Consider the following 12739-nt stretch of genomic DNA (forward strand, 5'->3'; position numbering starts at 1 on the left):
TACTCCCCTCGCACCTCACACACCAACAACAAATAGAGACGGGAATAAATAATACCAATGCACGTGCACACACACACTCATATGATTTGGCTGTGTCCCCACCCAAATCTCATCTTGAATTGTAACTCCCACAATTTCCATATGTTATGAGAGGCACCCAGTAGGAGGTCGCTGAATCATGGGGCGGGCCTTTCCCATGCTGTTCTTGTGACAGTGAATGAGTCCCATGTTATCTGATGGTTTTATAAGGGGGCGTTCCCCTGCACAGGCTCTCTTCTCTCGTCTGTCACCACGTGAGAGGTGCCTTTTGCCTTCTGCCACGATTGTGAGGCCTCCCCGGCTACGTGAAACTGTGAGTCCATTAAACTTCTTTCTTTTGTAAATTTCCCGATCTCTCAGGTATGTCTTTATCAGCAGCATGAAAACGGACTAATACACAGACATAATCACAAGCTTAGATAGGTAAGAGCTTATGCTGCTAAAAACAAAATGCCAGCAAATACCCACAGCAGGTCAAAAGGAACAAACTTGTTATATCTGCTCCTTTTTACAGCTCAGTTCTCGGGATGGTGTTTCATTAATTATGGCCTTCCCTCAATAAAGTGTTTGCTACATTTAGCATCCTTGTCTGAAGGGCAAGAATGCCCCAGCTGTGCCTGAGGCCATCATCAAGACATGCTTTTACAGTAGAGCTTGAACAACATGGGTTTAAACTGCACAGTGCCACTTAGACGTGAATTTTCTTCCAACTCTGCCACCCCAAGATAGCAAGAGCAACCCAGTTCCTCAACGTGAAGATAACAAGGATAAAAATGTTATGATAATGAATAGTAAATATATTTTCTCTTCCTTAAGGTTTTCTTAATCATAATGTCTTTCCTCTAGCTTACTTTATTGTAAAAATACCATAGAAAGTACATATAACATACAAAATATGTGTTAATCAGCTCTTTATGTCATTTTTAAGGTTTCCAGTCAACAGTGGACTTTTAGTAGTAAAGGTTTTAGGGAATCAAAAGTTATTTTTGGATTTTCAGCTGTGTGGGGGTGTTCAGCACCCCAAACCCCATATTGTTCAAGGGCTGTTGAGAAATGCTAAGTGTATGATTGCTGCAAAATGCTGAGTGTATGATACAATATATTGTTTACCAGGAAGAGTAGCAGCAAGGAAAACCTAGCCACACAAGTGGAAAACTACTTGGGGCATTCTAAAGTAGCAGAACAGTATACGTATATCATATACCAGTTAAAACAATTCTTTAAGCATGGGATATGTGGCCCTGCCCCCGTGGCACCCTCATGGAGAATACTTTTTAGTTTGTCTGTGATCAGTGGTAAGTGGGCGCCAGCTGCCTACCTGGTTTATTTTTTTGTCATGAGAAAATACTGAACATCTGTTTGTTAATAATCATCACCTGTTTAGAAAGAATAAATATGTGGGTCAGAAGCTGTTCAGGGCCCTCAGCCCAGAATGCAGTCAGCCCTGGAGACTCTCAGCTCGGAAGGCTGCTGGGCCCCTAGATAGTCCCACTTTGCTGTCCTGTCTGAGTGTTTGCTTCTCAATTCCTTCAGCACCACCTGGGTGGAGGTCTGTACAGCTGAGCTAGTCTCAGTAAAGTATCAATTGTACTTAAATAATTGGCTTTGAAAATAAAAATGTGAATAGTAATTCAATGTGAATGTTTGGCAAAGTCTGCATATTCTGGTGTTCTATCAATTTGGAGCTATGGTGTACCTTATACACACTCTCACAGAAAAACACCCCCATGTTAGACACACCCACCAACCCTGGCCTGTGTCTACAAGAAAGCTAATATATTTTCTGCATTCCTGTTTTGAATCATGTCTTACCTAAAAAAGATACATTGAAGTCCTGCTTCCCAGTACAACAGAATGTGAATTTATTTGGAAATACCAGGTATTGATCGACTTACGACCTATTCAACTTACAACCATTCGACTTTACGACCACAATCGCTAGCCATGACTGCTCTGCGTCTGGCAGCGCAAACGTTGCCCAGCTGGGCGTACGACAGTGCAGACCAGCTTCCGGGAGCACTACCATCTCTGCGTGCACCATTTCAGCTGTACATATAGCCTACTCAACTTACAACCAAATCGTGTTACGACCGGTCCACAGTCCCGACCGTGGTTGTAAGTCGAGCACTAGCTCTATGGCTATTGCAGATGTAACTAGTTAAGATAAGGTCATACTGGAGCATACTAATACAGTGGTATTAGTCTGTTCTTACGCAGCTAATAACGACATACCCAAGACTGGGTAATTTATAAAGGAAAGAGGTGTAATTGACTCACAGTTCTGCATGGCTAGGGAGACCTCACAATCATGATGGAAGGCAAGGAGGAGCAAAGCAATGTCCTACATGGCAGCAGGCAAGAGGACATGTGCAGGGGAACTCTCCTTGATAAAACATCAGATCTCATGGGACTTATTCACTATCATGAGAACAGCACGGGAAAACCCTGCCCCCATGATTCAATTACCTCTCACCAGGTCCCTCCCACAACACATGGGGATTATGGGAGCTACAATTCAAAATGAGATTTGGGTGGGGACACAGCCAAACCATATCAACAGTCATGTGAACATACAGGGACACAAGGAGGACTCCATGTGAAGATGAAGGCAAGACTGGAGTCACGTAGCTGCTGAAGCACCAAGGAGTAGCAGCAATGCAGAGCATGGCCCTGCCCACACCATTATTTCAGCCTTTGGCCTCCAGAATTGTGAGGCAACACATTTCTGCTGTTTTAGGCCACCCAGTTTCACCCTAAGAAACACACAGTCCCTTTTTGTTATTCTTTGGGAGGGTCCAGGAAGGTCCTGTCTATAGACGGTGGCAACTTGCTGTGGGTTAGAAATGAGTCTGCAGAGGAAAGAGCTGGTCTTGCAGATTGAGCTTCTGGACGCAGATGCTCAGATGGAGTTTGAAGGATTGAAAATCTTTGTGACTTGGGGCAGATAAATTGATATTGACTTTTTGGTTAAACTGTTATTTTTCATTAAAAGTTTGCTCGATTGACAGTTCATGGCCCTTCAGTGGAACGTGGGGAAGCAGTGCTTTTCGGAGGGCTCAGGTTGATGCAGGGCCCAGCACCTTTGCCCTCATCTTGCTCAGATGCTGCCTGGTGCAGCTGTTAGCTTGTCCTGCCTCTGCAAGGGAAGGAACATCCTCCAGGGCTGGTATCCTCCTATCTCCCTCTCTGTATCCCATAGAGTGCTATGCACTTAGTAAGAACTCAGCAAATGTGTGGCAAATCAGATGCATGGGACATAAGAATATAAAAATCATGATCTGCTCAAACACTCCTCGTGAGGCACCTGTAGAATTAGCACTCAAATCCATTCATTCCTAATTATTATTACTGCTGTATTATTAATTCCCCATTTGACCTAGGAATAATCCCGTTTTTCCTTTTGAGTCATTCAGAGTATTATATTTGCATAAAGCTAACGTACCTGATTTTATCTTCCTGGAAATCTCACGAAGTAGTGTGGTGGGTTTGATTACCCCACAGCTGAGAGACTGAGCCAAATGTGTGATCTGAACACAGACTGACAAGGAAAGCTGCAAGGGGCGTGGGCTGAGAGTTGGAAGAAGATGGTTCTAGACTTGCTCACCAGAGTGCAAGTGACTTCACCCCACAACAGGGTATCAGAGGCACCAACCTGTTAAATGAAGGCATCAACATCTTAGACTTTCTGCATGGGACTCTTTGACCTATCTCCCCACTGTGGTAGAAAAGTACCCCTGAGATCTCCCTTTCTGTGGTCAGTAGAGATCCTCCCATCCCCACCCCACAACTGACAGCTCTTTCAAGGTCAGCTTCAACTGAGCCACATCAGAGGACTGAGAGGGGCACAGGTTTCAGAGGCCTGGTCATTTTGTCCTGATAGGCAATTCACACTCCAAAGCTTCCGAAACTTTTGGGGGTCTGAGTAACAAACTCAATTCAGCTTCTTCCTCTTCTCAGTCCTACCTCCTCCTCTTCCTTTCAGAGGTATTGATCCCTCACAGCATCTCAGAGACCAGACACCATCCCAGCATCTGCATCCAGAAGGCACAACCTGCAACACCAAGTGTATTAGTCCATTCTCACACTGCTAATAAAGACATACCTGAGACTGTAATTTATAAGTAAAAAGAGATTTAATGGACTCACAGTTCCACATGGCTGGGGAGGCCTCACAATCATGGTGGAAGGGGAAGGAGGAGCAAAGGCATGTCTTACCTGGCGGCAGGCAAGAGAGCATGTGCTGGGGAGCTGCCCTTTATAAAACCTTTGGGTCTCATGAGACTTATTGGCTATCATAAGAACAGCCTGGGAAAGAAAAGATCTGCCTCCATGATTCAAATACCTCCCACCAGGTCTTTTCCATGACATGTGGGGATTATGGGAGCTGCAATTCAATATGAGATTTGGGTGGAGACACCACTAAACCATATCCCCAAGTCTCTCCTCTGCAGACTTTTTCAAAAATTGTGATTAAATAGACATAGCATAAAATGTACCATTGTAACCATGTTTAAATGTACAGTTCAGTGGCATCAAGTACATTCCCATTATCCGTCTCCAGAACTTTTTCATCTTCCCAAACAGAAACTCCACACTCACTAAACAACTCCCCATTCTCCCCTCCCTCCAGTCCCTGGTAACTTCTTTTCTACTTTCTGTCTTTATTATTTTGCCCATTCCAGATACCTCATATAAGTGGAAAAATACAGTGTTTGCACTTTTGTGAATAGTTTATAGAGCATGTCTTCAAGATTCATCCATGTTGTAGCATGTGTCACTGTTTCCTTCTTTGTAAAGTCTGAATAACAATTCTGCATGTTTATTGATTCATTCTCCCATCAGTGCATCACTAGACACCTGGGTTTCTTCCACTTTTTAGCTACTGTGAATAATGCTGTGTAGACTTACTTCATCTCACACCAACTTACTGTAGCCTTATACAGATGGGCCTTCCTAGCCTCCTTTAGGAAGAGTAGGAGCTAAAAGGAAAGGCAGGCATAATCAGAGTTTTCCAGTGATGTGATCAAGCGGGGCAATTGTTCCAGCCCCTTATTGCCTCAGTGTGATTAGCTTCACAGTGTCCTCAGACCAGATGTAGGCAAACAGACAAGACAATATTTGCTTTCCGAGGAGAAAAAAAAGGTGCACAAGATGCACAGGTGAATGACAGGAAAGCCATGGGCCAGTCCAGGAAAGATTCATGCTCCTGAATCCTTTCTGGGATCTCTTTCTCCACAACACTGTCTGTGATGTTCCTTGAAAGGGTAAGCAGAAGGTGAGCATCCCACTCTGGGCTTTGCCTTGCCCTGCACCCTACTCTACCCTAGCCAGGGAGAGCCCAGGAAGGTTGATATGTCAGAAATAATAACCCCGACCTGAAAAAAATGATTGAATGCAGTCATGCAACAAAGCTTTTTGGATGCCTAACGTGTGCTAGGCTCAGTGCTAGGCATATACCACCTAGCCATTGAGGCCACCCTTCCAAGAGCTGAGGAGTTCCCAGCGTAGGTCTCCAAATATAATGGGGCAGTCCCAACCAAGCACAGGACAGGTACCCAAGGTTGCTGTCCTCTCTGGGGTGTAGACTCTGCTCCTGCTCTGAAGACCCTCACTCCTTGACTTCCGAGCAATTCCCCATCCATTCATTCCACAGTTGTCTTCTCATCTGCCAAATGTTGTTCTGGTGAAGCAAATGCCTGTCTGAGAATGGTGAAGAATGATGCCCAAATGGATTTTAAAAATGCGCACACGCACACACACATACACACACACACACACACACACACACACACACACACACACACAGTGAGAAATATTGCTCAGGGATGAAGATGTGCCCTCATCTCAAAACTAAAAAATAGAGCCTCTGACCAACTCCAGTAGGAAGAGAAGCACACCTCATGCCCTGCCCATGCTGGGTCAGTGGTCGGCAGTGTAGGAGTGCTAACTCTCGCTGCTCTCTTCGTAGGAGACCTTAGGCCAGTCAGCCGTGAGACAGTCCTTACCTTCAGAGGGCCCCTCAACTGCATCCCTTAGCACCAAGTGGCCCCTGATGAAGACTGGAGACCACCCATCCAAATAGGATCTTAGCCGCCAGTTGTCACTCAGGAAGGAAGGAAAATACCCAAACTGAAGGCATGTGTGCTTTCCTTCTGTGCCAGAGAGCTTGCTGCCTGTCACAATCCAGATATGATGTATAGGAATAATAAGGCCCCTTGAATTACCCATTAAGTGCTGTCAGCAAATCACATGATTTCTTTTTTAATATTGCAAATATCTGGCCCCTGGAAAATGATGATGATGCTATCTCCACTCAGCTAGATGATAAACACAGTTCCTGTGCCAGGGAGCCGCCGCCCCTCCTCCAGAGCTGTCTCAGAAAAGGCAAGGAAGGATGGAGAGAGTCTCCTGCAGCTTTGAGCTTCAAGTCTCATCCTCGTCTGCCACAAACGCCCCTACCTTGCACCTCCCTCCAGCCAATGTTCCCTGGCTTTCCTGACAGCATGGCTGACGCATACATGCCACTTCCTCTGAGTGGTCTTCCGTGACTGCCCCACCTAAAAAGGCACCTTGTGTGATTCTCCCTCCAAGCACCTGTTTTTCATTCCTAGCATTATACCTGTTTGCTTGTTGAATGTATCAGTTAACAAACAAGAAGCCCCGTGAGGGCTGTCTTGTTCATTATACAATCCATGGTGCTAGCAACATTGGTGGGCACACAGTATGATCCCAGTAACCATTTGTTAAGTAAACACGGCTTGATGGAGCCACACTTCCTAGAGCAGTCAGGGCTTCTCAAACTCCATCATGCAACAGAGTAAGCCACAGATTACTAGACCACACCCCCAGTTTCTGGTACAGTAGCTCTGGGTGGGGCCTGTGAATTTACATCTCCAACAATATCCGAGGTGATGACAATGTTTCTGGTACGGGGGCCCCACTTTGAGAATCACATTCCTGAGAACTGTTCATAAATGCAGACACTCACTTCCTGCTCTCTCGCCTTCTGGCCTTAATTGTCAGAGTTGTCCATGTGACTATAAGGGACAGATGCAAAATGCTGGGCTCTTCAGGTCCAGTTTGTCCAAAGTGAATAAAAGTATTCTTATCCCTAATAGTGGGAAGGTAACTTGAGGCCAGTAGATGCAAAGCGAGGTGAGTTGCTCAGCAAGTCCTGGCAGATACGGCACAGGACTCCGCATACAAGATACACAGTTTCCTGTTCCAATCACTGAGCTGCACTTTTCTGACACCAACTGTAGAAATGAGTTGGCTTCTAAGTGGCTTATTAGAGAACAAATTATTCCCTGTTTCGCTACTTTTTCCATGTGAGTTAATCTGCAAGTCTAAAGTCCAAGCAGGTGCCAGAGTTATTCCTGCAACTGGCACCAAATTGCATTCAGAAAGCACAATTAGCACTTCGTTAATGTGCCTCAGAACGGGATAATCTACATTTTACCCAAAAGCAGCCTCCATCCCCACTGCACTTTACCTTAATGTGCCAACATACAGGTTGCCTGGCTAGCGAGGCCTTCGCACATCCCACCATTTGCCAGGCAGCAGTCTTTACCTCTTCACTGGAGCAAGGGAGGAAGGGCCCACACTCTGCAATTCAGGATCCAAGAACCACTCTCTATTCATCTTCTCTTCCTCCTCCACTACTACTACTTCTTCTTCTTTTCTTCTCCTTCTCATTCTCCTCTCTCCCCCTTTTCCTCCTTCTCCTCTCTCCTCCTTCTTTTCTTCATCCTCCTCTTCTTCCTCTTCCTTCTTCTCCTTTCTCTTCTTCTCCCCCTTCCTTCCTCCCCTCCTTCCTGTTTTTTTCCCTGCTTAACTATTCAGTCCACAAACCATTAGGGAGACCTAGAAGAGTGGGCACCTGTGCTAGAGCAGAGGGGAGATGCAGTGGCCCGCAGGGGTGTTGGAGACCAACCGTATATCGAGGCTGAGAGAGACGCATGAGAGAGCAGCCAGGGCTGAACCCAGCATGGCGTGTGGAGGCTCCACTGAGTTGAGGAGCTTGGGCAGCACGAGACGGTGAGCATGGAGTGTGGAGACCTGAGGAGCGGGGAGGGCTTCTGCCTTAGGGCAGAGGACAGCCCAGCACAGGCTAGAGACCAAATTGCATGAGGAGGGCATCCATGCCAGGAAGGAGTGATGGCAGCAGCGGAAGATTGGTTAAATGTAGGGAGATTTATCAATTAAGGAAATATGTTCAAGATGACTAGAGCCAGGATTCCTGGCGGCAGAGAGGAGAGCCACAAATATAAAAAGGGAAAAAAAAAAAAAAAAAACTAAAGTGAATCCTAAGGTGTTTGAATTTGTGGTATCTGTGTGAACTTGGTATTTTTAATAAATAGATAAATAAATACATAAATATGAATGCAATTCTATGTGTATACATACGTATATGTAAACATACACGTATATATTTCTTCACTCTGTCCCCCAAGAGGGCCTGAGGGACACTCCAGCACCAATGAGCACACTTAACCTCCTGGATCTGAGTTTCTAAATATCATTCACCTCTGCAAGGAACCAAGACTCTCACAGCCAGTGCAGGAAAGTGCTAGATGAGCCTGGAATGTCTCACTGTGCCAGAAGTAAGGACGTGCTCAAAGAGTGATGGAAGATGAGAAAAGCATACAGAAGCCAGCTTGGAGGGACTCCTACTGGCCAACTCAGGCAGACAAACCAGAAAAATGAATAATGAGGATCACACGTTGCAATCCATTGAACACGGTATGAAACCATGAGCTCATACTGATAAAAATAGATAAGTGAACAAGGCTGGTCTCCAAGCATCTCCACACACAATTGCTTACAAAGAGGAAAAGAGTAGCTCAATGGTGGAGATGACTGGCAGACACTACAGCAAGCGAGTGATCAAAGTCAGCGTCCCTCATTCCAAGACAAAACAGAATCATGTCCCGCCTGATAAGATGCAATGAGAAGTTTCTGGGAAACTCTTGCCACAGTTGTATGGTCTGAAATTAATCATGAGGAAATGTCCAACAAAGCCAAAGTGAGGGGCATGCATCAAAACAGTTGGCCTGTAGTCTTCAAAAGCATCCAGATCCCAAGCATTAAGGAAAGACTGGGGAACTATTCCAGATGGAAGGACACGATACAGACGTGACAAGTAAATACAGTGTGGGATCTTGGACTGGATCCTTTTGCTATAAAGATTATTCCTGGGGCAACTGGGAAAACTTAAATGCAGGCTGAGGGTTCAATCAATTCTTTTCCTGCCTTTGATGGTTGTCTTCTGGTCAGATAAGAGCATGTCTTTGTTGACAGGATACATAAACTAAAGTATTCATGGATGATAGACATCACTTCAGCAACATACTCAAACTGTTCTGGAAAAACAGCGTTGTTTTACACTGTACTTGCAGCTCTTCTTTATGAATGATGTTTTTTCCAATTTAAGAAGCTATCACTGTGATGCCCAGCCAAAGGCTTCAGCCTCCTTCAGCCCACATTATCTGGCCATGCTTGTGATGAGGTCAGTCTGCTTAAGAGACGCTGAGTCAGCCTCACACCACAGTACTGAGGTCATCACGGTCGTGCCTGTCATCTAAAATATCCTGCATGGGAGGGGGAATTGAGGGGGAAATTGGTGGACTCCGTGCCCTTCTGGAGCCCTGCATTGATTTCAGGAAGGATTCAGGCCACAAGAATTGGGAAGATAGATGTCTCTGTCACATGGGCATTGGGTCGGTGGTCACAAGAGCAATGTCCCGACTTCCGGTCTCATGTCCAGCCCTGGCAGGTGCTCTGCTCTCAGGGGTACACCCTGGGTAGCTTCTGCCTCCTCCTCTTCCATGTCAGGAATGCTGGCAGAGCCAAGCTGTCTACCCTGAAGCATGGGTTGAATGGTGGGGGCATGTTCCTCTCAGGGCGTGGAGCTCCTGCCTAGGACAAGAAGCCCTTCCAAGGATAAGAAGACTTCCTGTGTAGTTGTGAGTCTACATCTGTCACCATAGTGCAAACACAGCAAAGAGAGACTCATGTGTACCCAGGAAAACGTGGCCAGGGTGGCGAAGTCTCTGAAAACCATGTCATGAGAAGTGAAATCAGGTGAGATGGACCATCTGCCTTCAAGCATGTGAGGGGGTGACCCATGAGAGACACAAGACCTGTCTTGTATAGCTCCAGAGTATGAACTAAAACCAACAGTGGGCGATGGAAGGAAGTGGAGTTCAGCCCCACATAAGGAAGGAACTTTCCAACACTGACTCTCCAAAACATCCCAGGTAGCCCACACAGCCTTTTAATTTCTGGGAACTCTGCTTACTCTACTTAGGTATTGTTTCTGCTGCACTGCATGCTGCATGGTACTGCCCACTGATAACCCCGCTCTGTGGCATCATCTGCCCATGGTGGAAAAGCCAGCAAACATGCCCTGGCCAAAAGCAGGCACAAGCAAACAGAGTGCTAGCCTGGCCGTGCCAAGCCTTGGCATCCATGTTGGCTCTGTGGCTAACTCACTAGGAACCTCAGGAATATCCCCTTCAACTTCTCTGCCTCTGGAATCCTATCTGTTCTATTTACTTCACAGAGTAATGGAAAAGAAACATCAAGATAATGGACATGAAAGTGCTCAGGAAAATAAGAAGTGCCTTCAGCCTATAAAGGTAAGCCTCTGTCATTAGGATCAGGTTTAGAAAACAATGTGTGAACACAGGGCTGTAAAGCAGACAGGTTCTGAGACACACCTCACCTAGCTCCATTCCTCATTTTACAAGTGAGAGCACCATGGGATTCACATCACAGCGACTCACAGGACAGCAGCGGGGCCAGCCAGGTTTGATTGGGACACTAGAAGCCCCAGCTCATACTTAGATGACCACCCAGTGGCCATCTAGCTGCCGCTTGATTACCTTTGTAGACAAGGAGCTCACCTCCTCAAAGGCAGCCCCTTTCACCTTTGATAGGCTTAGGTGCTTAGGAAACTTCACCAAAACATGAGGAAGGGGAAGAAATCATGGTGGCCTTTCCTCTTCCAATCATTGGTGTCATTGATGCTAAAAGAGCTCCTTAGACTGCATCTACCTCCTTTCCTATACAATGTGCATTCAGTTGGCATGTGTTCTCTACGACACTTTCTTCTCCAGCCTGTGCATCCCTACTTTCTTGGTCCACGCCTCACTTGAGTCTGTGCTGGTTACCCTGCAATCAGCATACTTGAATTTTTCCAGAACTGGCTCCCAGCTCCCCACCCAGGTGGCCATCTTGTCTTTGGCAGTTGAACACGTGTATGTTTAGGACATCACCTGTCACCTTCCTTTTGAGCAGCTTCCTGTCCACAGCTCTTTAACTCAGCAGTAAGCCTGGGTGTCAGGCCTGGACGAGGAGAGCTCCACCTGCTCCTCATGTACGGTTGATCCTTAACAGAAGACAACAACCTTGAAATGACCCAGGAAGGTGGACCCAGAGTCTGAGGCTTGACTGGGACACTGGCCAGGGACCCCCACTCCAGCAAGGAAGCCCCCTGCATGTGTGAAAGGCATAAAGAGAGGCCCATTGCCATGGTGACTGTCAGGCAACCTAGCCTGCCTGAAACCCATGAGGAAAAGCCTCCGGGAAGGATCGTGAGATGCAGGAATTCACCCACAACCACTGTCAACCCTCCAGGGGCATTTACTGAATCAAGCAGTGCCTGGGCTGTTTCAGCTGTGGCCCAGAGAGGAGGATGGGGCAGGGCTAGCATGATCCATCCCACAGGGGGAAAGGAGTCCTTCGAGGGTGTGTGTGTGTGCATGTTTGTGTGCATGTGTGTATGCTTGTGTATGCATGTGTGTGCACCTCTGCATGTGTGTATGTGTGCTGACACATTGAACTGACACAGAATCCTTGTCTCCTTGGCCAAAGCCTCTTTCTTCAGGTGCCACGGTGATGTGAAGCATCTTAGAGCAGCTGGGGGGATATGAGTGAGGCTGAGGGAGACATTCCTCCTCCATGCCCCCAGAGTGCTCTGCCCACGCTTCCATTAGCACTAATTACATTGTGCTCTAATTCTCTGTTTACACATCTGGCTCTTCCACCAGAGCAGCTCCAGCACAGGGGCTGTGTCTTGTTTTTATATCCCTGATTCCTAGGACCATTCTTGACATATAGTAGGTGTTCATTAAGGGTTGCCTGAATAAACAAATGAATCTCTGCCAAGGACAAAATCAGAGTGTCTGACTTAAAATGGCAGCGTGCAAGGTCGAGGTTCAAGTCTCACAACAGCTCTGTGCAGCTCCTGCCATGTGTAGGGTACTGTGCTGGGCATATGGCCTCATCTTCAGGGAAGTCACATCCAGTGACAGGGACAAGGCAGAGGGACATCCTGCAGACCTGGTCACAAACTTATCAGCCAGAGATGGGTGATGAGTGCCACTCAATGACAGAGCTGTGAGAGGAACCCAGAAGACCCACCACCAGGGTGCCTACTGGATAGGTTACCAAGGAAAGGCCTGGACTTATTTCATGATTATTTAGTTGTTTTTCGTGTACATGGTCCAACTACTCTTTTTGATGCATAGGTTCACACATTTTTGACAAATGCATAGAGTTGTGTAACTGCAAAGAAGATAGAAAACATTTCCATCATTGGCCAGTTTTTTTGTTGTTGTTTGTTGTTTTTATGTATTTATTTATTTTAGATGGAGTTTCTGTCACCCAGGCTGGAGTACGGTGGCATGATCTCTGC

This window comes from Sapajus apella, unplaced genomic scaffold (assembly GCF_009761245.1).
Source record: "Sapajus apella isolate SASKATOON/1434 unplaced genomic scaffold, GSC_monkey_1.0 scaffold7, whole genome shotgun sequence".
Lineage (NCBI taxonomy): Eukaryota > Metazoa > Chordata > Mammalia > Primates > Cebidae > Sapajus > Sapajus apella.